General features: G+C 31.6%; 1 pseudogene across 1 annotated transcript in view; it reads right to left on the reverse strand.

The window, feature by feature from the left end:
* LOC143241130 (proprotein convertase subtilisin/kexin type 7-like) overlaps positions 1-27,156 on the reverse strand; it is a 53,181-nt pseudogene that overhangs the window by 11,544 nt on the left and 14,481 nt on the right. The window contains exons 5-10 of the transcript XR_013022193.1: positions 26,382-26,477; positions 20,566-20,646; positions 18,084-18,271; positions 16,932-17,042; positions 12,476-12,578; positions 11,620-11,776 (exon numbers count right to left, since the gene is read on the reverse strand). The product of XR_013022193.1 is annotated as a proprotein convertase subtilisin/kexin type 7-like (transcript). The remainder of the gene's footprint in view (positions 1-11,619; positions 11,777-12,475; positions 12,579-16,931; positions 17,043-18,083; positions 18,272-20,565; positions 20,647-26,381; positions 26,478-27,156) is intronic.

Genomic DNA, 27,156 nt, shown 5'->3' on the forward strand with positions numbered 1-27,156 from the left:
AAAACGAGAAATACCCATTTATGTGAGCGCTGATTGGCTGACAAGCACTGATGATGAAACTATGGATTCCTCCCATGTACCCAGTATGGAGCAGCACTACACTCAAACTATTGGTAGACATCGGAGATACAAATATTTTTTATTATTTCAAGTACAAACATGATTATCGCAAGTAGCCATTTGGACTGTCTTTTATTTATTATCAAAACTTATTTGTATCTCACTAGAAATTTTCTTTTCACCCCTTTCAAGCCCTGATGGAACAATTTATCTCTTTATTGTATAGGCCTATATAATATATAATAATTTGAGAGTTGCAACAAGTCGCAATATTTGTCTGTATGAGTATAGTCGTAATGTATACACCAAAATTGTAATGATTACGCTTAAATTGTAATGGTTGGCATCTCTGCAATACTGAGTTTTCTATCTAGTGCATAACTGAACATTTTATTGACAGTTCATGGAGAGAGAATTAATTCTAAGTTATATGCAAAAGTTTTACAATATTATTACAATAATTACAAACAATATTAAGTCCACTATCTGGTCTGGAACTGAATACTTTGTCAACAGTTCACAAGAAGCAAATTATTTTTATGTGATACACAGATATACTTCATGTCACAGGAATGCTAGCTAGCTCTATTCCTCACACAAGGTTTTTTCCCAATGACAATAACTAACATCCTCATGGATATACTAAAGTTCAAAATTAATTCACTGAAGCTTGTAATGTTCAAAATCTATAAACATCAAATATCTGTACTTTTACAATAAGTGTTTGTCACAATTATAATTTCCAAGACTTACAGCATACATACTGTAGTGACCAAAATATTCTATAACTGTCTCCGTGTTGCAACAGCTAGCTTTTATACTCATTAGACAATATTCTCAAAAGTTCAACAATATTTAAAGACACACTAGTCTTTTCTTAAAACATATATTGTTGATTCTTACTCAAAAACTTTTCTACACATTCACAGAACAGACAGGACTTGCACAATACACATTTAACAATACAAGTTACATACATTTTTTAAATATATATTAAACAAGGTCAGTCAAATTGACCATTCTCATTTTGAGTTAAGGTAGAAAATATATCAGATAAACTATCAAATTTTACTTTAAAACATTTAAAATGGATTTAGAAGGTCTTAATGATTACACAAATAACTTTGAGATGAGGAAAAGTATTTTTAACATGAAAATTACTTTTCACACAGACTATTCAAAACAAATACTCAATATATATTCATGGGCAAATCTTTATTTTATTAAAAATACTTCACTAAAAAATATGAATTTTTGAATGTTAATATGTTGGCTCACACTGGTGAGTCATGCTCTGTTTTTCTTTTTAAAGGGCCACTTATTGGCTGGAACACAATGGTTACACATACACTCTTCTCTAAAGTAATTGTAAAATGACTAGCAGGACCTGGAAAATATCAGCAAAATAGGCTTGGGAGCCAATATGTTAAAGACTTTTAATATTAACTGAATATTGTCAAATTTTGCAAAGATATACACCCACTAAGTTGAAAGTGAAAAACAAGAAATCTAAAAATACTTTAAATGACTACAAAGTAGTCATATGGTCAATTATAAAAACCAACCTAACTTGAGTGAGTTAAATGAAATGCCATCCAATGTGAGAAACCAGATCTTCAACACCAGGGACCTCACAAAAGTCAGACATGAAGTATGAGATGCAGAACCAGCAACTGTGGTTGACAAAGGAGGTTGAGAAATAAATGGCAAGGGACTGGAGGGAACAGCTGTTACTGGAGTAAGCAGGAAACCATGTGCTAGCAGGCAAGCAAGGAGCTATAAGAAATATTTTGCATGGAGTGGCATGCCTGATGAATTACTTTTATAAGAGGATAAACAAAGAAACTTGTTTGACAAATCCTAACTGAAGGCATCTATAGCCAAAGCTTGAGGATGGGGAACAAGTGATAAAAACAAAGATAATTAGTTATTGAGGAAGGTGGCAAATGCATCCACATGAGGGGTACCCCATTGATTGCAAAGCCACAGAAAAACAAGGAAATGGAAGGATCACTTTCAGGTAAACCTGATCTGGTCAGGAAGAATGATCTGCCACAAGGTGCAAAGCATCTTATGCGATATCACCATCAAACAAATATGATGATCATGGGTCCAAAGAGAAGATCCAAGGTAGAAAACAGGTATCTCAACTTGTTGCCCCTTTGGTGATTGACATAAACCATTACTTTTAAATTGTTAGAGCAGATCATGATCAACCAACCATTGAAAATAGGAAGAAAATGATTCAAAGCCTGAGAAACAGAAAGGAGTTTGAGTATGTTGATATGCAAAAAATATTCCTCCACAGACCAACAAGCCACATGATGGTTGACTCACACACCCCATCCATGAATGGATGTAAATCTGGCCATGAAGGAGGAAGTGAGATGCTCAAAGTATAAACCATGTCCAACCATTATCAGAGATCCTCCATATTGTAGAAAAGGATGATGGGAGAATCCAAAAGATCCCAAGCAAGGCTCCCTAGGTTGTAGAGAATCCACTGTAGGTACCACATAAACCTGGCCAAGAGGTATGAGGAAAATCATAAATGACCACATCCCCAAAACTAGTAGAATGTTACATGTAGAAAGAGAAGGAGAAGACAGGGCATTTTGAACAACCTGTTCCATAGAACAAAGCTACGTTGGAGAGTGTTGAGCCCAAATGAGGTAAGTGTTGAAGAAACACCTAGATGAACAAAATGCTGGGTTGAATGAAGGAAGGACTTCTCCAATTGTTTTCATCCAGCCCACCTGAGCAACTTCAAGAAAGAGCTGACAAGTATGATAAGCAGACTCTTGTCCAGAGTAAGCAAGAAGTCAATCATCAACATAGAAGTTAAAGTGCAACCCCAATGTATGAAGTTGTAGAGCTAAGTTTCACACCACTCAACAAATAATGTATGATACCAAAGCCAGCCTGAATGATAGAGTGCAAAATTGGTACACCACCCCATGATAGAAAAACTGAAGATAAGAACGAGAACACTTTGAGATGGAAATCTGGAGATAAGCACTGTAGATGTCCATCTTAGACATTGAAAGACCAGAGAAAAACTCATGAAAAGTAAGATAGGATTCCATAGTTAATCATGGGGGCATGAACATATTATGATGGAACAGGTTGATGTCCAGCCTCCAGCCCCTTGACTTTTTTTTTTTTTTTTTTAAGAATCACAAACAGGCAGGAGTAAAACTCCCAAGTCACATAGTGAAGGTTCAATAACCAATTGCATGAGCTATTTTACTATTTTGGAAACATGCTGGCATGACAAGGGTTGATTGATTGATTGAGTGTTTTATGGCACAAAGCAGCTAGGCGATCTGCAAGCGTCCAGTAAAAATGTAAAAATTAAATGTAGTAAAATACATAAAAGGGAATGAAGGTAAAACAAAACATCATTGAAAATCAGAAAAGTATAAAATCAATGTTGACACCTAGTCTACAATGTTAGGTTATGATAATGATCATAACCTGCCAGGAAGACAAACAGGTAAGTACAAGAACCACCGTCAGTCACCTGAAGTTGGCCTTTCCAGTCCTGGTTCCAGGTTATGTTGTCATTACAGCCATTATCAAAAGGTAAAATGAGAAAAGTGTTAAAAGACACATAGCAAAATCGTAATAAGAATTAGCCAAATGTCCTGTAAAAAGGTAAAAGTAAAGTAAATGTAGTAGAATTCGTAAAAGGAAACAAAGGTATAAACAAAACAGCAATTAAAACATAAAATGGCATAAAACCAATGTTGACATCCAGTCTACAAAGTTGTAAACGACTTCCTGTAGCAGAATGGTAATGATCATAACCCGCCAGGAAGACAAACAGGAAAGTACAAGAACCACCGTCAGTCCCCTGAAGTTGGTCTTTCCAGTACTGGTTCCGGGTTATGAGTCAATATGGCCAGTACTAAAAAGTTAAGTAGTAAAAGTGTGAAATGATATGCAGCAAAAGTATAATAACAACTCGCCAGGACGACTAACGAGTAGTTCAAGCGGATAGTTCAAACAGTAGCGTTAGTCACCTGAAGTTGGCCTTTCCAGTCCTGGTGTTGAGTTATTTAATATTCTGGCCATTTTACAATGTCAAATTGAACTAGAGAGATTGAGACTGAAAAGGAACTGCAATTAAAACGGTGTAATGAATAAATATCAAACACTTAAATGAGGTTAAAAGATAAATGGCCATTAAAAGTTAAAACTTTATCAAGGTGGACAGTGTCACCATCACCAATAACACTGTCCAATGTTATAGACAAACCCTGGGACAGAACATGTATAAAATAGTGCCGTCGTTGAGAGTCTTAACGATGGCAGGAAAGTAAAATGTGGCTTACAGTGATTTTTGTACACAAAACTACACACTGGTGCATCAGTTCCAGATAAAAGAAAACGATGAGTTAAAAACTGTGACCAATGGGTAGTCTAGTTAGAACAACTTCCTCCTTCCGAACCTTATGGAAGCTAGGCGGCCAAAGCCCAATATAAGCTTTGATTTGAAAAGCTTGTTGTCACATTGCTCACTCCAAGTGGACTGCCAGCTGGCACAGAGCCAAGCCTTGAATACAGGACCATAGTCCATGTGCGGAATAGGCACAGTGGTGATAGTGCCAGAGCAAATAGATTTAGCTGCCATGTCTGCAAGCACATTCCGTGAATACCAATGTGGCATGGTATCCAAAAAAACTGGATAGAAGTAGATGTAAATGAGAAATGGGCCAGTCGGTTTCGAATATCAGCGAGAACAGGGTGTGAACCAATGTGAAGTGATTCAAAGGCCAGCAGAGAACTAAGGGAGTCAGTATAAATAGTGCAGTCGGAGTACTGCTCAGCTTCAATATGATCCAGGGCAAGAGATATGGCATACAGTTCAGCAGTGAACACAGAAGCTGTAGAGGGGATTCTGCACGCAACCACAGAACCGCAACAAAATGTGGCAGAGCCACCTGATTTTGAACCATCCGTATAAATTGGAATAGAAAGGTTGTTTGAAAGATGTTCAGTAAATAAAAGATGGTACTTCCAATCAGAAGTATTTGCTTTTTCAGATGACTTAAAGAAAGGTCACATTTGGGGCTGTAATAAGCCATGGGGGGATGGGCTAACCAGTGGATTCTGCAATGTTTTCCAAGGTCAGACCCAATTCATCCAATTGTGTCTGGATGAGAAGGCCAAAAGGAGCAATGGCAGATCGTCTGTTTTGAAAAAGTAAGGTCCACTGAGGAAGGAAAACACATCCCCAAGTGGGATGCTTTGGTAAGGAGCGAAATTTTGAAGAATACAGTAAAGACAGTTGCAAACAGAGAAGTTGCAGAGAAGGTTAGTAAGATTCCACATATAAGCTCTGAACTGGGGAGGTGCGGAAAGCCCCAGTGCAGAGTCAGAGTCCTGATGATGAATGGGGTCCAGCATCTTTAATGCCAAGTGTCTAGCAGAGCGAAAGACCATTGATCCATAGTTGAGTTTTGAACGAATAAGAGCACGATATATTTTTAACATAGAACATCGATCCACTCCCCAACTGGCAGTAGAGAGGACACAGAGGATGTTCAGTGCTCTTGTGCATTTGACCCGTAGCTGCTTTAATTGTGGTATAAAGGTCAACTTATGGTCAAAGATAAGCCCCAAGAACTTGGTCTCAGGGACCACTGGCAGCAAAGCTTCACCGATACAGAGTTCAGGATCAGGGTGGATACCCCGTTGGCGGCAAAAGTGCATGCAAACAGTTTCAGAGAGAGAAAATTAAAGTCCCTCAGGATTAGAAATGGACAGCAACTGTTAAACGAGAGCATCAAGGTCTGATTGATCATATGTCTCTCAGGGGACAGGTAGAGAGAATAAACAGTGATGGTATGACCCAAGGAAACACGGATGGCTACAGCCTCCAAGGGTGTGTTGAGTGACAAAGAGAGGGGGCACATGCTGATCAACCAATAGTGCCACCCCTCCATGTACTCGTCCATCACACAGCCTGTTATTTCTGTACAGAGAAAACTGCCGAATGCTGACTGTATCAATAGGTTTTAGAAATGTTTCTTGTTAGAAAAGACATACAGGAAGGTAGGAAGCAATCAGTGCATTGATATCATCCAGATTAGAACGTAAATCTCGACAGTTCCATTGTATCAAGGTGGACATTTTTAATGATAGGTAGGCGAAGTGGCTGGAGAACCCTTCTGTTTATGACCACGTCTTTTTTCCTTACTGTCCTTATTTGGAGGAGGTCTATTGACCTCCATGGATCCTGCCCTGGGTCGATGGGGCAGGTCTTTGTTGTTTGAAGGGTATTCCAGTGACTGAGTACGCGAACGAATGATTGTTTTGCATCGTGGGGTTAGAGAAAAAGATGAATCAGAAGAAATGCCTGTATTTGAAACTGAAGGATGTGGATCTTGAGATTTGTTGGACTGTATGGGAGGAACAGAGATGGGTGTAGAAGTCGATTCAACCTTTTTAACCATGGAGGTTGAAAGGCTCTTCATTTGTTTTGAAAATGATTCTCTTGGAGGTACAGAGAGATCTGTCTGCATTCCCACTGTGGAACAGTGCAGCAGCATATGTCGAGATGAAGTGGTGGACAGCAATTTCCGAGCCTCAGGATAACTAATGTTATGGGTCGTTTTCAAACTCTGCACCTCTTTTTCCTCCAACCATTTTGGGCAAGAACGAAAGTAGGAAGGGTGGGAACCATTGCAGTTGACACAATGTGGGTCTGTGTAACACTTATAGGCATCGTGGTCCTTGCCACCACAACGAGCACATCTCAGGGAACCACGATAGGATGTCTTTGAGTGACTGAACCTCGGACATTGGAAACATCGAAGAGGGTTTGGAATGTACGGCCTTACCCTGCAAATCAGATAACCTGCCTTGATGGTGGCAGGTGCACGTGGTGATGTAAATGTCAAAACGAGGATATTTGTCAGCAGTGTAACTACGTCTTTGCAGTGGAGATGCCTAACTGCAGAAACTCCTTGAGTGGAGAGACCAGCGATAATCTGACTCAGGGACATTCTTCAAGTCTCTCTCAACAATAACTCCTTGTGACGAATTCAAGGTAGCATGAGGGGTAACCTCAATAGGTACATCCCCAATTGCCTTTGAATTCAAGAGGAGTTCACTGTGTTGGGATGTGGATGTTTCAACCAATATGTCTCCAGATCAAAGCTTCTCTACTGACTTTTGAAGAGCAAGCAAGTCCCTTTAGTCCCTTCTGAATAAAATAGGGGGACATTTGCCCTAAAGGTTTTTCTAAAAGAGAATGTAATGTAAGAAAATGGGGTACAGGTGTTACAGATGTTGAAGATTGCTGCTCAGTCTTCAAGACATGGTCGTTTACCTGTTGACTGTTTTTCACTATTTTATTTAAATTTTTTATTGGAAGATCCATAGGAAAAAGAAAAATTTTGGTACCCACTGACCCCACCCACCATGGAGCCCCATGAAGGAATGCACTACAATATCATGCAAGGACATTGCAGCAATGCCAGGGTTTAGTGAGCACTATACCCAAACACCAGCATCAGACACAATGTCCATGACACCCATTGAGAACTTCCAACACTGGTACTTGGTTGACTCTAGCCCAAGTGGACCAGCCGATTGGCCCAAGGGGGCCACCCAAAGACTGCCCATCTACAGGAATTCAAGACCAAAGTGGTGTGTTTGGGTTGGACCCCTCAACCACCAGGATTCTCTCCTCCCCTTCACGGGTCTCCACACACGGCAAACATGTGGGTGGATGTTTAGATCCCAGAGGAGGTAAACTGAAAGAACAGAACCTTTGCTGGGAGGTCCCCTCACCACGTACAGGAATCCACATCTAGGGGGGCACGACAAGGGATCCTGAAGATACAGAAAGGAAACAGGTATGCTGAACAAGGGAGGAGAAGTAAGAAATGGAATAATGAAACCTTCTGACATTAATCTGTGAATCGAAAAATTGGATATGGAATGGTTCCACTAATGAATGAAAGCCATTAGTTGATATCATTGTTGGCATACTATACATTGTTTTTAAAAATGACAAACAGTAGCACTGTGGAAAAAAAGAACAGACAAAAGCCTAAAATGGAAAGGTCAGAAAACAGGAATCAGTGTCATGTTCAGCTCCTACTGGGACAAATGGTCTGCTAGAAAAGAAAGAGTGAATTGTTTTTTGCTGTTTTTATCAAAGTGACTCTTAACTCCAAAAACTCTGGAATCATGTTATACACAACATCTCAAAAATGGGGCCATGCAAAGGTAAATCTCACAGACAAGAAGCTCAGAAACAGGTCTTTGACAATACAGCATTATGACCTAAAAGGTCTTACCAACAAGAACAAAAAATCATGTTTGCAGGGCCAGAGCCAAAGATAACAAACGGGCCAACATGTAAATGAAGAGTGAGAAGATGTTCTCACAAAACTGCTTGGACAGGAGGTGGATTTAGATGTGGCAAACTTGGGATGTGGGCAAACAATCAAAATATCCCAACACATAAATGCCAATAAATCCCTCAAGGAGTGTCCTGAAGTAGGACATGAATGAAATGGACCCAAAGTGGTAATATAAACTTTGGAATTTATGCTTTCAAAAGAAATGGAAGTTAAACTAAGGTAAACCACTCTGTAGTAGAACTGTAACAAAAGAAAGATGTTTGAGCTAGAGCACTGCTAAACAAAAAGTGATGGTTTGGTAATGGCACATAGAGGGAGGGAGTCACATAATGATGGTGCTCTACTATTGGTAAAGAGATGACATGTTGGAATCTTTAATTCCAGTAGGATGGGAAAGGTTGTACAGACTGCTTGAAGCATGCATTGTAAAAAATGTCAGCACAAAACTGGAAAAACAAATCTTGTGTGTGGAGGGAACAATTTTACTAGAATTCAACTTTTTTTTTTTTACAAATTTAAAAAGTTATTTACAAATCAGTATTATTATCAATAACAAAATTGGCGATGAAATTTCTAAAGTATGCAAGGACAAGAATGATATCACACAAGAAATATATTTATAACACCTACACAAAATTAAAATGCAAAGGATAACAAGAAAAATGAGTATGTTTAAACTATAAAACACAGTGTGCTAATTTAATACTCAATGTAGTATTGGCTGAGTTCACATATGAATAACATACACATACTGGCTGTACACAAATGAACAGTTGGGTTTCTACTACAATACCCAGCATTATACACCTATCCACATATTTATACACCTATGAAGTTTAGTTAAAAGTAGTGTTTCATTTTGCAGGGATGTGTTCCAATGAGTACCATTCAAGGAAAGGTAAACATGCATTCTGTGGTTAGCCTAAATGAAGTCCATGAAGTTGATCCAACAACAATTTATAAGAAAGTGCAACATGAAAACAACATATGAAGATAGTTCAAGACTGATTATAGGGCTCTGAATGCCAGGTCCTGCAGCTGATGGATCAGTAGAAATGGGACAACTGCATGGCTTCCAAGGAGTCCGACTCATGCCTCTAGACATCTTTCTTTAAGGTTATATAAAGAGCATTGTGTACAGGGAAAAGATTGTTGATTGGATTAACTTACCAAAGCATCATTAGAGCAATTGAAATTGTTATACAAGAGGTTTTTGACAAAGTATGGAGAGAAACTGATTAATACTGTTAAGGTGTACAAATTGGAGTTGTGTAATACCATTTTAAAAACCTTTTGAAATGTATAAAATGGCATTTACAAAACTTTTAAAGTTTATGAATCAAATAAATTAAAGTTCAATACACAGTGAGTATCTGTTTTTTACCAATGTGCTCTACAAATCCCACCATTCATTTGTGTACATCATGCGTTTTGTAAATTAACAACTTTTATACATTGAGTAATAATTTCTTTAGACCAATTTTGACAGGAGGCTTTTACAATGCTAAATGTACCAAAATTATGAATACATTTATGACAGAAATCAACATAAGTAATACAGTGCAAAATTCATAATAAAGATTTCTTACATACACACAAAATAATACAATGCCAACTTAACATGATGCAGTGATTTATGACAGTATATGGCTAAGCACAACACTTACCTTCAGTTTAATTTGCTATAACTGCCCTAAGACTACAACAAATCATACTATGCAATGTGTGATGTAATACACTAATAACTATATGAAAGCAAATTATGAATCACATGAAATCATATTTTTAGTTTTTGAAGCCATGTACCATTATGATCTCATTTATATTAATCTTTCGCAATGTAAATCTTAAATTTTGCTTCTAAACCTAGTTATTATTTGTCTAATACTCTATAATATTATTTTTGATCATGACAAGTATAATAAAACTCAAACCTTGCATCAGAATTATTTCATATATCTACATCTATTTTGAAAACTTAGAATCTAAGAGCATTCTCTTAAAACAGATTAACATTAAATTACACTTGTTATCAGGCCCATGAAATTAATATTTAGTTTGTTTTTAAATATTTTGTTTCAACAATAAAAAGAAATAATGGATTACCAAGTTTAGGACACAAATTTTCCTCCATCTAATATGGTGACAACAATGCATTTAATACTGACACCAAGAAATTCTACTTATAAAAGAAGTATGCTAAATGTAATTTCCTTTGGGTTTTTATTTTTCCTAAAAATAACTGTTCAACCTCACCTGAACCATCAAACCTCTGGTCAAGAAGACTACACAATTAGCTATCAATAGCAGTTCTTAATTATATTGTCTACTACTTGATGTCATTTGCAACTATTCCAAATTATAAAATCTTGATACAATCTAATAAACAGTTTTTGAGTCTTAATAAAACTAGATGCAAATGCTTTGAGGTGTTTAAGTAGGATGAAGGCAAAAACTTTCACACTTTCACTTTATAACTTTCTTGAAACATTTCTGGATTTAAACAATTTATTTTTATAATTTTATTCATATTTTACAGATAAAGCAGCATCAATTATTTGGAAAAATTTTCTATAGTTAAAGAACATTCTTCATGACCATTTTTGCATTTACTATAATAGAGATGAGCTAAAGTTGGTTGTAGAAAGTTTCATATTGTATTATAATGCTCTGGGAAGAGTTAACAGTGATTTTGACAATATAGAACTAGGGGTGTGTTTGTGAATAATTTTAATTATTTTGCTTTAATGTTGCAAAAACATTAATTCTTTTTTCATTTAGAAACTATTTTCAATTAAAACTACCAAGTAAACAATACATATTGGTTAGTTTGACAAGTGATTATCACTTAAAATTAACATTGTTTAACAACCACAAATGAAACTATCATAATTAAAATTGAGAAAATTCTGTATAAATTGCTCTCCTATTGTAATGTTTTCTGGAATGACAAGTTTTGAAGCCATATGTAACATTAACACTTATATTTAGATGAGTTCATTACCATCTATTCACTTTGTTCATGTAAAGTAAAAAACAAAACAAGTTAACAGATTCTACACTATCATAATCTATGTATCAATAAATTAATAAGCATCATTATATTGTTCTTGAGGTATAGCATACAATTACAGTCTACATTTATTTCTAACACTGAGTAGAGTAAAAGTGTAATTACTTGTCTTTAGGTCTCACATGTGTCAAAGTTGACACTGTTCCTGCAGGACTTTGCAACATGATGACTAAATGCCCTCTATATGGATGTGAAAGTGTCATTTTGACTTGTACATACTCCACAATAAATAAACCATATGAATCTGCATCTTCTTTGGACACTACATAAAGGACAAAAATTTAATCTTACATTTTGCATGAAGTCACAAATTTTGATAAATACAGTTCTTGTTTAAACATTATATTCTTATATATATTTCTTCACATGTCCAAGTTCAAATATGCCTGTTATGTACCACATTTTCTCCCTTATAGACAAAAGTTACAATTAGGTTTTACAGGGTATTTGAAAATAATGAAAATTAAATATGAACTCAATACACAAAATACTATTTTTAGATAACTATGATGAGTGATTTAGATAAACTTTTACTATTATTATTACTAGTAATAGTAATACATTTTAAACACATCAAATTACAATTCAGCTTAACAAGTTTTAGGTTGCAATGAAGACTCAGCTGCTCATATGAGAGATAAACAAGTTTTAACATTACAGTTTCACATATTTTCCATCTTAATTGTAATCCACACACACAGTTTTGAAACAGTGCACAAATTGAAAATGGAACATGTAATTAGTCATTATATTTGTGACAATGATTTCTAAATTAATTTACCTCACTAAAGTTTATTAAGTGAAAACCATCACTAAAAAATTCCTAGAACTGTATAACAGTAGATAAAAAAAGTTTCATCTATAGAAAGACAGCATTCAAATACTTCGAAAGCTTTGCTTCGGATATCCCAACAAATAGTAATGATAATAATAATACATATTGAGTAGAATACAAACTTACCAGAAATGTTGACTACCAGTTCTCCAGGGAAACATGGTATTTGTCTCTCAAATTCTTCCTGAGGGCTTGTGTATGTGGTTAACCATGGAACTGATTGCCAGGCCTGAAGAAAGTAATTAGATTGAAAAAAAATATAAGGGAAACAGTTTACTTACATTTCTTTTTATAAATGTACTCATTCTTTTTTATTTCCTACCTGAATTACATCTCAAATTAAAGTACTAACTTGTGATCGAGTCCATTCTATTTTCTTTTTGTTTTGAATATAACTGAAAAGTGTGTGTGCATGTGTGTTCTTATAGCAAATCCACATCAGACTATAAGCTTATTCCACAGAGGGGAATCAAATCCCTGGTTTTAGCATTGTAAATCCACCGACTTACTTGCTGTACCAGCATTGTTTCTTTGCTTAGATTCCGATTGACTAACAACAACAAAAACTTTGTTCTTGTGTTTAAGTGCAAAGCTGTACAGGTGGCTAACAGTACTGTGCCACAGTAATGAACCCCAATTTTAGCATATAATCCCTCTAATACACTACTGAACCATTGGGAATCACTAACACACTGTACACAAGTTTTAGCTGTGTTACAGAATCAAAGAAATGTTTAACTTCATATGTTCAAAAAGCCAATCAATAAGTTTTTCTAGATATTTCAGATACATTTATTTCCTATGCTTCCTCCCAACATTCAAGAATAATTAAAACTAATAAAAATTCATTATAAATAGCATTATTTTGTCAGTAGGAACTAAGCATAAGATTTTGAACTAAGGTGCACAAAAATAAAACAGAATGCATTAACTGTTATCTGTTACTATTGTTACTTTAATTCAAAAAGGTACACAGTACATGCACTCAACATGGAACACAAAAATATTTATTAACAAACTAGATACTTTTTATAAAAGAAACAAAGAAACTTAAGAAAATGTTTCCAAAAAGTACATGTTTTTAATTAACATGCAAAAAATATATCATTGGTATATAAAATTAACTTGCACTTAAAATTACTCTTTCAACCATAATTTTCAAAATTTCATATTAGGTTGGAAGAAAACCATACTTATATTTCAGAATTGTTGTTAATGGAGTTCTGAAAACAAATATTAATACAACTATTGTCTGTTAAGAATTATATAATATAAAGTTTCCCAACTTCCTAAAGTTTTTCTAATTTTTCTTTTCCTAATAGAAAAAGCTCTTCACACTGGAGCAAAATTATAATACAACAAGGTATGGACAAACATCACTATACACTTAACAGAAAACAATACAAAGACAACCAAACCCAGTTTATTATTTTTGTTTCAAAGTAAGATGTTATAAATTACGTTTTAAACAAAACTGTGCAATCACTTTTGCACCACTCTGTATATTCAGCTATAACTGTTTTTTTTTGCCATTACCTCACTCAGAAAGACAAGCATCAAGGACAGCTGAAAGTAATACATAAAACAAGGAGCAAATAAAAAATATTCTCCAGATTCAATATTCTTGCCATTACTCCTATATTTGACAAAACACTTAGGGAGTGCAAAACTTCTTACTTAACTCAAGTTGAATATTATTGTAAATTCTAAAGAATTAAGACATTTATGCTGGAAGTGTACATCATTCTGTTTAGTGTGTTTAATCCTTTCACAACAGGTGTGGTATAATTCACAAGTTTGCCCACACATTTGCACATGTGTAACTTTGTAACTTTTGATACAGCATGTGTATCTTCACAAAATTTGATATATTTTTAGTAAAGATTAGAATACATTGTAAACAAAAACTCAGGTTCGTAATGAAATATTTTTACTAAAGATTTGTTTGTGAAAACTGTTTTGTTACTAGTCTAAGTGCAGAGATTTCATGTTATGATTAAAAACTATTGTTCATCTCAAAATTTTCAAATATTATTTGTGTTATCTCTACAGCCTCATAAATACATTTCAAATGTTTGTTTTCAGTATGACTTTATATTTTATATTATTTTCTATACTATAACTATGTAGTCTTACTTAACCAACCTCATAACCATCATAAAAAAATTAGGAATATAAATTGTTCTTTTTTTGTACTAGAATGACCACATATTATAACACAAAAATAGAAATGTTACGTATCCACTAATATAAAACTGACCTGTAGTCTTCCGTGTCTTGGCCGCGTTCTAGTGGACTAATATTTTGTAATATATAGTTACATTTCAATTATTATACATATACGTATTTAGATTATTGCTACTTAGAAATAAATTAAACTTATCTTTCTTAAACTATAGAACATAAATCAAGAAGTAAAGCAAATAATCAGCATTTCTTGCCATAACCCTTGTACAGTATTGATGCTGAAAATAGGTTGCTAAGTATTAAGATTTTGTACAAGGAGAATAAACAATTTTTTTAGGTCTTTATAATAGAATAACCAAAAAAAAACCATAAATAGCTATGCTGATACCATAGAATTCCACTATAATTTATTAAGCTTAGTAACTAATATGTACTTAGCTTTGTAAAAAGAAATCGTTTTTTGAAAGTACACAGTAGGTTTTACACAGATTAAAATGGCTGAGAAAACCACTCTGGGAATATTCTAAACTGTTGATTGGTTATTAATATGTCATATACTGTAGTAAGATTATATAAGGTACCGTTTCTGAAAATGGAAAAACATGAGCGGGTCCACTGCGTTTGATTCAGTACATAAGCCATATTTTAACAAAATACAGATATGTGGTAAAATATATTTGTAAAAATGGCTGGTATGGGTTGATAAGATTTATGTGGAGGAGCAAACAACGTTTCAACCTTCTTCAGTCATCGTCAAGTTCACAAAGAAAGAAAGAGGTAACTGACTGACAGCTGACACCATGTTTGAAGGAGGTTATGCAACTGAGTATAGGAATGTAGAGGGTGTACTTAGATGTTTGATTATATTTATTAATATAGGTATAAAGGTGTTCCTTTGTAGTGGTTTATTTTGGGCTTGAGTTGCTGTATAAGTAAAGCTTCTTTAATTTTGCATTTGTTTATGTTTGTTTGTTTATTTAGTATTTGGGTGTTTTCTATGGTTATGTCGTGTTTATTTGACTTGCAGTGTTCAAAAACGTGTGAAGGTGACTTTTTGTGTTCTTTGAATCTGGTTTCCATTTTTTTACTTGTTTCTCCAATATAGAAGTTGTGGCAGTTATAACATTGTATTTTACAAAATAATGTTGGTGTGGTGTTTGTCAGTGTAGTTTTTACATAGTACAGACCTTAGTTTTGTGCCTGTTTTTTGAATAAATTTAGTATTAACTGGAATGTCATATTTTGTTATTAGTTTTTGCCAAATGTTGGTTATTTTTCTGCTGATATCGGGAATATATGATATGCAGCAGAATATGATTTTGTGATTTTTTAAATCGTGGGATATATTTACTTTTGTTAGTTGATTTTGCTTTTTGTCTAGGTGTGTGTGTATAATGTTTTCTACAGTTTGTGGAGAAAACTTATTGATGTTGATGAAGTATTGTTTTATTTTGTCTAATTCACCATTTATTTTATCTGGTGAGCATAGTTTTACAGCTGTGTTTATTTGGTTTCTTAGTATGTTGAGTTTTTGTTTTGTTTCATGTGATGAGTCCCAAAGAATGTATAGTCCAGTATGGGTGATTTTTCAGTGGATTTCTGTTTTAAATTGTGTATCGGTTCTTGTAATTTTGAAAGATATGTGGTTTTTATTTTATATTCTAGCTTGTCAATATAAATAATTTGTGTTCCTAATTTGTACAAAAGTACAGACTTAGTATTTTGACATCACAAACATCTAATTTTAAACAGTACTGCATTCAACATACCACAACTTACTGACATCTATATTTAGATGTTCTTTTAATATTTACTTTTAAATTAAGAAATTAACTCGTATGTAATACAAAAGTTTGAATTACAATCTACAACTTGATTCCCAACTTAAAGACAAATTCATAAATATTAGTTCCATAAAATTTTGAATGTAAGTCAACAAATGCAAAAGCATGGCTTTTAACCCGTGACCTGTTGTGAAAGGATTAAATTAACAATAACTGTCTTACTTTTCTTTAAAAAGTTTCAAATTAACCAATCAAAATGTGGAATTATTCGAATAATATTTCAAATAACTTTGTATATATGATGTCATTATTAAAAAAACTTTCTTATCAAACAAGTTGTTTTACTGAGCTGTAAAACAAAGATGATCACTGTGAAGCATCATCAAAGCAATGCTGCCATTTGGTAAATAGATTAATAGTAACTGTTGTATTTTAAAGCCAATTACTGTTTAATATGTAATGTAAAAGGAAAAATTCTTATTTCAATTTACCTTCAATAATATAAGTGTTACTCTACTTAAAACAATACAAGCACAATATTATAAATGAAAACACGTTAAACAATGAAAAACAAACCATAAATACATAGTAGATTAGGGTACATCACTTACTTTAGCCACACTAACCAATCTCCATGCACTAATAATACCAAATCCATGAAAGTTACTGTGCCACAGTCCTGCAGCATTTTTTTCCCAAATATTCTGGTGCAGTAAATTTACCTAACAAAAAAAAAAAAAAAGCAGAATTACGTCAGGATTTGAAATGATCACTTTTAAAGATATAATTACACACAGTGGTAATAATCTGTAATACTTTCTAAAATGAAGTGAGCATAGTAACCTTTGACTGTCAAAGTTCATGGATTATCAATTCTGCATCACATATTAAACCTGTGCATGAACATACTAAAACACAAGTACATGACAGTAAAGTGATGAAACAGTTTTAAGCAGCATTTCTCCTTTACATCCAAATAAGGTTTAATGTTTGTCAACACTTAATACAGAATATACGGATTTAAAAATTCCACATATCTCATAAATTAAATTAGCTATCCACATTTTTAATAACACAGACATAAAAACAGTTATAGCATTGCAGAGATAAAGTAGAATTGTACTCTTCACTTGCTTTAAAAATAAACAAATTGATGTTATACAGATGAAGACTCCTGTCCAGTTGTGACAGTGCTTAAAAAAATTGAAACTTAAAACAAAAATAGAGCTTTCAAGAATATGTTGTATAAATATTTTCACTAGTACACAAAATGAGTGAAGCTTCTTTTTGATCAGACAGATTACAGTATTAAAATTACATCAAAACACTACTAAACTTGATTAATATTTCTTATATAGATTTAGTTGTAAGACCTCAAAAATTACATAAGTATTTACTGGAAACTTTTGTGAAATAGAATGAAGGGACAATCTAATACAAATAGCAAGAAAACAAAAATTATAGTTTTAGACACTTTGATATTACAACATGTGGCTTCTTAATGCTTTGACTTGCTGATAACACTTGATTCTAGCTGGGACAATACATATTAACACAGAATTCTCCAACTTAATAATCTAATGAGATTCAAAGGCTGCAACATTTTTTGACTTCTTTGAGGAAACAAAATTATGTATTTATAATTCAGACAATTTTCTGATGACAGCTCAAGAAGATAACTATTTAAGAATAATAAAAACACACCCTAAATAAACTTTTTACATTTATTCTTAATGATATTTTTGTCATGTATTTTCTTTTACCTTTATTCCTGTAAGAACAAAAATATACTGGATGTCTCTCCATGTTAGACAAGGTCTGACCTCTAGCATTAAGGCTATCATTCCAGCAGCAAGAGGAGCAGCTGCAGAAGTTCCTGTGTGATGACGAGTACAGCCACTTCCGTCCATTTGTGTCCAATCAGAAGTAACCTATATAAAATAACATAAAACTGTTTAACTTGTATCGAATAAGTAACCGAAATAAAATAACATAAAACTGTTTAACTTGTATCGAATAAGTAACCTATATAAAATAACATAAAACTGTTTAACTTGTATCAATAAGTAACCTATATAAAATAACATAAAACTGTTTAACTTGTATCGAATAAGTAACCTATATAAAATAACATAAAACTGTTTAACTTGTATCGAATAAGTAACCTATATAAAATAACATAAAACTGTTTAACTTGTATCGAATAAGTAACCTATATAAAATAACATAAAACTGTTTAACTTGTATCGAATAAGTAACCTATATAAAATAACATAAAACTGTTTAACTTGTATCGAATAAGTAACCTATATAAAATAACATAAAACTGTTTAACTTGTATCGGATAAGTAACCTATATAAAATAACATAAAACTGTTTAACTTGTATCGAATAAGTAACCTATATAAAATAACATAAAACTGTTTAACTTGTATCGAATAAGTAACCTATATAAAATAACATAAAACTGTTTAACTTGTATCGAATAAGTAACCTATATAAAATAACATAAAACTGTTTAACTTGTATCGAATAAGTAACCTATATAAAATAACATAAAACTGTTTAACTTGTATCGAATAAGTAACCTATATAAAATAACATAAAACTGTTTAACTTGTATCAATAAGTAACCTATATAAAATAACATAAAACTGTTTAACTTGTATCAATAAGTAACCTATATAAAATAACATAAAACTGTTTAACTTGTATCGAATAAGTAACCTATATAAAATAACATAAAACTGTTTAACTTGTATCAATAAGTAACCTATATAAAATAACATAAAACTGTTTAACTTGTATCGAATAAGTAACCTATATAAAATAACATAAAACTGTTTAACTTGTATCGAATAAGTAACCTATATAAAATAACATAAAACTGTTTAACTTGTATCGAATAAGTAACCTATATAAAATAACATAAAACTGTTTAACTTGTATCGGATAAGTAACCTATATAAAATAACATAAAACTGTTTAACTTGTATCAATAAGTAACCTATATAAAATAACATAAAACTGTTTAACTTGTATCGGATAAGTAACCTATATAAAATAACATAAAACTGTTTAACTTGTATCGAATAAGTAACCTATATAAAATAACATAAAACTGTTTAACTTGTATCGGATAAGTAACCTATATAAAATAACATAAAACTGTTTAACTTGTATCGAATAAGTAACCTATATAAAATAACATAAAACTGTTTAACTTGTATCGGATAAGTAACCTATATAAAATAACATAAAACTGTTTAACTTGTATCGAATAAGTAACCTATATAAAATAACATAAAACTGTTTAACTTGTATCGAATAAGTAACCTATATAAAATAACATAAAACTGTTTAACTTGTATCGAATAAGTAACCTATATAAAATAACATAAAACTGTTTAACTTGTATCAATAAGTAACCTATATAAAATAACATAAAACTGTTTAACTTGTATCAATAAGTAACCTATATAAAATAACATAAAACTGTTTAACTTGTATCGAATAAGTAACCTATATAAAATAACATAAAACTGTTTAACTTGTATCGAATAAGTAACCTATATAAAATAACATAAAACTGTTTAACTTGTATCGAATAAGTAACCGAAATAAAATAAAACTTATCAACATTTAAACTATTTTACTTATGTCTAATCAAAAGTAACTTCGATAATATAAAACTTAATTTAAAACTACTTTACTTGTGTCCAATCATAAGTAACCTTGATATAGTAAAACTTAAAATTTAAAACTGTTTCACTTTTAATTATCCAAAAGCCACCTGAATAATATAAAACCTATTGCAATTTAAAAATAGTTTATTTGTGTCCAGCCATAAGTAACCTTAATACAGTAAAAGTTCTACTGTATACAAGTGTTTTATTTGTATCCAGTCAGAAATCTCCCAAAAAATAGAAAGAATTACTACCTACAACTATTTTACCCAAGTCAAATCAGAATTAATCTAAAAAACAGTAAAAAACTTGTTTACATGTATCTTAAAAAAACAATTTTAACTGCACAATGTCTCGAATTTATAGAAACTATTATAAAATTAAGATAAAGAGTGCAGACAGCTTTCACCATTAAGTTCATAGAAATCTGTAATTTATGACTTCAGACTATATTTTCTGTTACATACATATGTAAGTGCAGAAAACAGAAGAGCCAACTTCTGTTTCTTTTACAAATCCCTCAGAATAAACTCAACTCACAATGTCAAAGTTTAAACACTACCACTACTGAACGTAACACCTAGCATTGCTGGACATTCTTCTGCATAGAATGGTAGACCACCACTTTCTGTAACAGCTCCTAATAAAACACATATATATATATATATACATACAAGAGTTCAATGACTGTGCCTAATGTATGGAACTGACTACAGAATCTGCTGTATTTAGTGTTGGCTTCTGATGTTCTAAAACATTCTATTGAATACTCTATCAAACCTTTTATTTTATTTTTTATCAATTACAAATATAAACTGTATGACCAAAACAGAATCGATGTATCATGTTAACTTTTAAATCTTGAAGCTTACCTTTCTACAAAACTTGCATACATTTATTTATTTATTTTGTATGTAAGGTATTAACCTGAATTTATTCAAAGTAAACTAGAAAGAACCACAAAAAATCATGCTTAATAAGAAGTTTGATATTTAAATTTAAAAATGATGCATATTACATGTAGAATATGCATTGTAGCATACTTTGTTTGGATAAACATAGACATTCAAAAGTAGATTATTAAAGTCAGTCACAGATTTGGATAACTGATTAACTAATCACATTTTGCTCACTTGATAGTAACAATGTATATTTATGGCTCACTGTTTATTTCAAATATAATCTTTTTATTCAAAACTGCATTATGCATTGCAAAGAGACTTTTTTCAGCTCACTTGTTCTTACAATATCAAAACAATTACAAACTACAATGAGTAATGATCAAACTTCTAGAATCTTATGAATGTTTCAAGTTATTAATATCAATTTTAAATATGTTAACTACATCATATAATTTTTACAGATATTTTCTAAAACAAAGCCAAACCTATTGTAATTGTGTAAATGGAACTAGCATAACCATCAAAGTTGCAGTTGTCATCATTAGATCCTCCATTACCACTTGCAACCACAAAGATCGAACCATACCCTCCTCGACCCATGTCAATACCATGTTTGATTGCTTTCTGAAAAACAATACTTACACTTAACATTCTGTCTACATTAAATCAGATTCCAAACTGCAAGGATTCTCTATATTCTTATTCACAAGAATTCATATTTAATAAAGAAGGTTTTCTTTATATCATACAATGTAAAAGCAAATCACAATGTACTAAACTACATTAAAAAGGTTTGATTTCACTTATTGCAGTTTTATAGTTACTTCCACTCTGTATAACTCTATATGAATTAAGACAATTTAATTTAACTGGAATAACCAAACAGTGTGCAAGCTGGACTTCCAGAAAATTTTAAGTTAAGCCTAAAAACAAATGTGTCCAATGGCATTCTAAGACATGTACATATACTAAAGTACAATTATACACACTACAGGAATAACATTATCAAAAGAAATTAAAAATATCAGTATCAAAATCTTGTAAATTTTAAATACTCTAGGTCACAAAGAAACACCTGGGTACACCTGAAGCAATTGCTACAAACAGGTTATAAGTGGAAAAGTAGTTAGAAGTAAACAGGTTTAGAGCAAGAATCATAATTTAGTGATCAAATGATACTAAAGGCTTGAACTTACTTAACTCTAACATGATTTATAGTACTACACAAATCTTCCAAAACAAACTCAATAAAGCACAGTTGTTACCACTCTGTTATTTACTTTACATAACGTGAACTTTCATAAGTTTAATATTTTGGAAAGTTCAGTTGGCATCATCCATTTGTTTGGAGATAATATATCAATATTCTAACACACCTTCATCAAGTTATGACACAGAATGGAACCAGCAAATTAAAACATCATTAGCAAATAAACTTAAAAACATTAAATTATATCCTTCCTACTTAAATCTTGCATATACTTCATGAAAAAGTCTAAGTAAACAATGGTAATGAATAAAATAAGTAAATACATAGGTGAACAAGATATTAACTCTGCATTTATTTTAACAAAACAAAATATATCCAAACTAAATTGCATGTAAGTACACATGATGGATTTTATTTGTAATGTTTAATCCAAACTTGTACAATTGTTAATGTATATTATTGCCCTTGAACTTCTATGAACATGTGCTGAGTCAGTGTAGCAATCACATAACATACCACTGTTTATAGACCACATGGGAACTGAGGAAAAATGAAGTTTGCAAGGGACGTTTTGGTTTCATTAAATAAAACATAGTAAAAATTAAAGGGATTTACATTATCAAAATAAATTAAAAATATTAGTATCAAAATCTTATAAATTTTAAAGAGCACTATTTAAGTAAATTATCAAAGTATGTTACTTTAAGTAAGAGGTTATTATTTCACAAATTTAAGGAATAAATGCAAAAGTAAATTTCCTATGTTAGACTGATTACACAACAAAGGTAAAGCACAAGGGAAATTCTTCACTTAAGAAACAAAGAGTGAAAAGATTATTCCCAAATCACTGCACTTACAAAAAACTATTCTGTTGAGTTTTATACAAAATAAAATATTCACTCTGAAAATACTTTAGATGGTCTTTCTTAAACTTCTATGTTAAAGAAATGGAGGTCTACTTTCTAACAGTTAACATTTTCATAACCAGAAAACATATTTCAGATAGATACTCACCTCTCCGGAAAACAAAGAACTACTACGAAAAACACTTTACAAACTTATTGCATTTTTTGTAATACTACTGAATGATAAAAAGGAAAGCTACAACTAAAGTCCCCATGAAGGAAGGCAATAGATCTATAAATCTAAATTACTGAAATCCAGGGTTTGAATCTCTGCAATGAACACAACAGACATCCTATGTGGCTTCTATCTAAAACAAACTAACAATGCCTTGAAACTAAAATTGATAATATGAAATCAGCTGATTTTGTTTTTCTCCCTGGTTGAATGGTGCTGAATATTCTTTTAATATCTGCTATTTTCTACACAGTTGCATAATATGCTAACAAGTGTACTAATAGCCCATTGTAATAAACATGGAAATAACATATGACACTAACATCTCTACATTATACACACAGGAATGAAACAATAACTGTGCAAGACTTAGCTAAAAATAATCACAAAAGAAGCTTAAAATTAAATTATTTTTACAGTTCATAACAAAGCTGAATGCTGTTCAATGAAACAATTCGTTTTAACTACACTTGTCTAATTACCTAGAGCCGTCACTTAGGATCTGTTGATTTGAATAAATAATCAAACAATAAATGACTAAAACTGTGAACATACAAAATTTTAAACGAGTTTCTGAAATTTACATATTTAACTCCGAGCATACCATTGCCAAATAATGTGGTCCTTCGACAGTTTTCCCATCATCTTCAGGTCCCCAACTATCAACAAAAATTAATCATACTATAAACTTTAATACTTAATATGCAATTCACATTAACTATATAAATATAAAAAATAAATTGATGCACATCTGTCACCTGTATATTTATGTTTTAAACCATATAGTCCAACTTTAAGCAAAAGCAATAATAGCACAATAATTGCATGTTAAAATTTAATTCATTGTGTGGTTCATAATGCCACAGTTCTGCATTGACATTTGTTCTACACTAGATATTAAAATATACACTACATTAACCTTCAATGTATGAAATATGATGAAAATTTTGGTTCTGCAAAAAAAATAAATAAATAGTTTTTTGATTAAAAAAGAACCTAGATTAACTTTCAATGTATGAAGTATAATAAGGAGCTTGATTTTACAAAAAGCTATTGTTATTTTTATTCATTACTGTGCTTAATAGTATAATGTAATAATATATTGATGCACAAAAGAAAATATACCAAAGACAGTCATCATACTCAGATAAAACATGAAGGTGCAAACAAAGGGTAACTGATAGAAAATTTCAAGGTCAATCAATCCATTACTAAAAAATCACATATGTGAATGACTTGCAGAGTAAAAACATTACTGTCTATTCCATATAGGGTCAAGATCAATGCTTAAATAGAGGAGAAAAGAGGAAGCAGGATGGTTCTTGAAATTTTTGAAGCTGATTAATATATTTCTTGTTTTCCCATATCTATTATTTATTTAATATTATTAAAAGTAACTAAAACATAAAAATTAGAAATTTATTAGAATGCATAATATTGAAAAAAAACTTCATGAGGTATACTGTTGACCAAGCTTGGGCATGATGTAATTCAATAAGGTAATGCTGCAGGTTTACCAAGTAGTTTAGAACTTGTGTGTCAGGATATTTTGTTAAATATGACACCAAGGATAATAAAACCATAATGTTAAGTATAAAAAAATGCACACTATTACAATTTATAATATTTGCTATGATGCACATGGACTCTGCTCTCAGATCTGTATAAAATTAATCTGTTTTTGTTTGAGAAAAGAACTCTACAGTAGTTGAGAATGTACCATTTTAAAATAATTTTTGTCCACCTCAGACTGCCTGAATCACCTCAACAACCTTGTAACGGTCACATAAGAGAAAATCAGGTTTCTTGCAAGAGTATAAGATGTCCATCTGTAGCATTTCAAGTGCTCGTCTTGCCTTGCTGTTGTGTCATAAGTCATGGAATGTTTTGGGTGATTTTTCAACACCAATAATTATTGTAGAAATGCACTAACACATTTTTATACCTTTACTGAATAGTTATCCTGTGGTGCACATGTAAACTATTATAAATTAATTTTCACATATTACAGTTTTGTTTGCATTCAATTTATGTAGCTTACACCTAAGCTCACATTAGCACATAACATACGTTTTAGATTCATTAATTTTGGAATGGAAGTAAGATTTTTTTAATATAAGTTATTTTGGGTGTTACTAGATTAATTTCCAACTATTTGTACAACTGAAATTACTGTCCATTAAAAACATTTTATTCAGCCTATCAAAAACAGATCTTTAGGAATGTTAAATGAAAATTAAAATTTCTGTTTACTTATAAAAAAAATAAAAAATAAAAAAATTAATGCATGTGATTTTTCTTACCTGCATGAATATATATCATTGATATTCATGTTTAAATTGAAAGCAGTTGCTTCTAGACTGTCAGTCATGGTTCCATCTAAGGCACGTAAACCTGTGCAATGACAAACAATTGTCCTATGTTTGTTGTTTTTTATCACTGGTGTTTGTAAAAAATATCTATAGAATATTATCTATATCAACAGATTTGGATTAAAAAACAAATTACAAACAGGCACAATAATAATGGGTTTAAAATTTTTTTTCAATACAACTTAATTGGGATAATGAACAAGTAAACTGTTTTAGCTGTGTAAATTATGCAAAAGACATTTTTGCACATGCACTCTTTCATAACTTCTTGCTAAAATTTCAAAATCCCTTCTCTTTTTTTTTAAATTAAAAATGTATTCATTTTTTTCTTAACCTTTGTGAATGTAAGACTAACAAATAGTTATTATGTATAGGTTTTTTTCTAATTATGGCATAAAAATAATGGTAAGATGACAGAAAAGATGAAGCAGATATTCATACTATTTAAGAAACTCAAAACACTATGCACACTAGCATTAAACTTTAATTACCATTGCAGCAAATGGATAACAATAGTGCATTAAAAACTTCAAACTGCATTAAAGTAATTTGTTTGCTAGAATTTTTTACCATAAACAAGTTTTCATATCATTATACCTATATACTAACTATTATCACTTGAAAATAAATTCAAATTGCAACTATCTATAAATGTGATGGAAAAAATTTACATGCATACATTTCTATAATCATTTTCAGCCTACACTGCATAAGTTTTCTCTGAAAAGAAATTTCAAAAAAGTGCAAATCCAATAGATATTTTAATTAAGCACTTACAAAGTTCAATTAAAAACAAAAAAGTAAAAACTACCAGCAATTCGAGAGCTGAAAGCAACACCAACACCACAAAAGTCATTAGCAGCAGCTGCTATCTCACCAGCACATCTTGTCCCATGCTCATTTTTTCCTGATAAACAGCGATTATTTATATATTAGTTACAGATAAAAATTAGAAATATATGTTCACCCATTACATTCACAAAAATCAGCACACATAAATAAAAAAATTTAAGTCAAAAACATAAAAAATAATTTCACATTATGTTTGTAATCTAATTCTGAAATGAACCCATTAGTAGCTTTTGCAATCTAAGATAATTCCAAAACCTACTTAACTAGTAGAAGTATATTAACAGAATATGTACATTTTTTAGAAAATATACTAACCAATATTTAGTAATACCCTATTACTAATATGTTTACACTTTATTATTCCTTTACTTTTAAAAACAAATCTCTGATATCTTTTTATCAGTCAAAAATATCTGTGCTTTATTTGAGCCACTGGTATCACACATTACATGCTCCTTAAACATAGGAGTTAATATTTAATACATTTTCTTAAAAAATTACAAGTAAATATATTTAAACTATATATTTAACATATTGATCACAATAAAAAAAATATTAATTTCTATAGCTTTATGAATCTTCAAGCATATAAGTAGAAATTACAAATGATCAATTTCACTCAATTACAAAGAAACTTCATTTCTTAACATCAATAGCAACTAATGTTCTAAAAGAGTGAGCTTAATCTTCCAGAACCAAACATATGGAATAATTCCCATCAAAATACATAAGGT

The sequence above is a fragment of the Tachypleus tridentatus genome, chromosome 13 (genome assembly GCF_004210375.1).
Source record: "Tachypleus tridentatus isolate NWPU-2018 chromosome 13, ASM421037v1, whole genome shotgun sequence".
In the NCBI taxonomy this organism is placed as follows: Eukaryota; Metazoa; Arthropoda; class Merostomata; order Xiphosura; family Limulidae; genus Tachypleus; species Tachypleus tridentatus.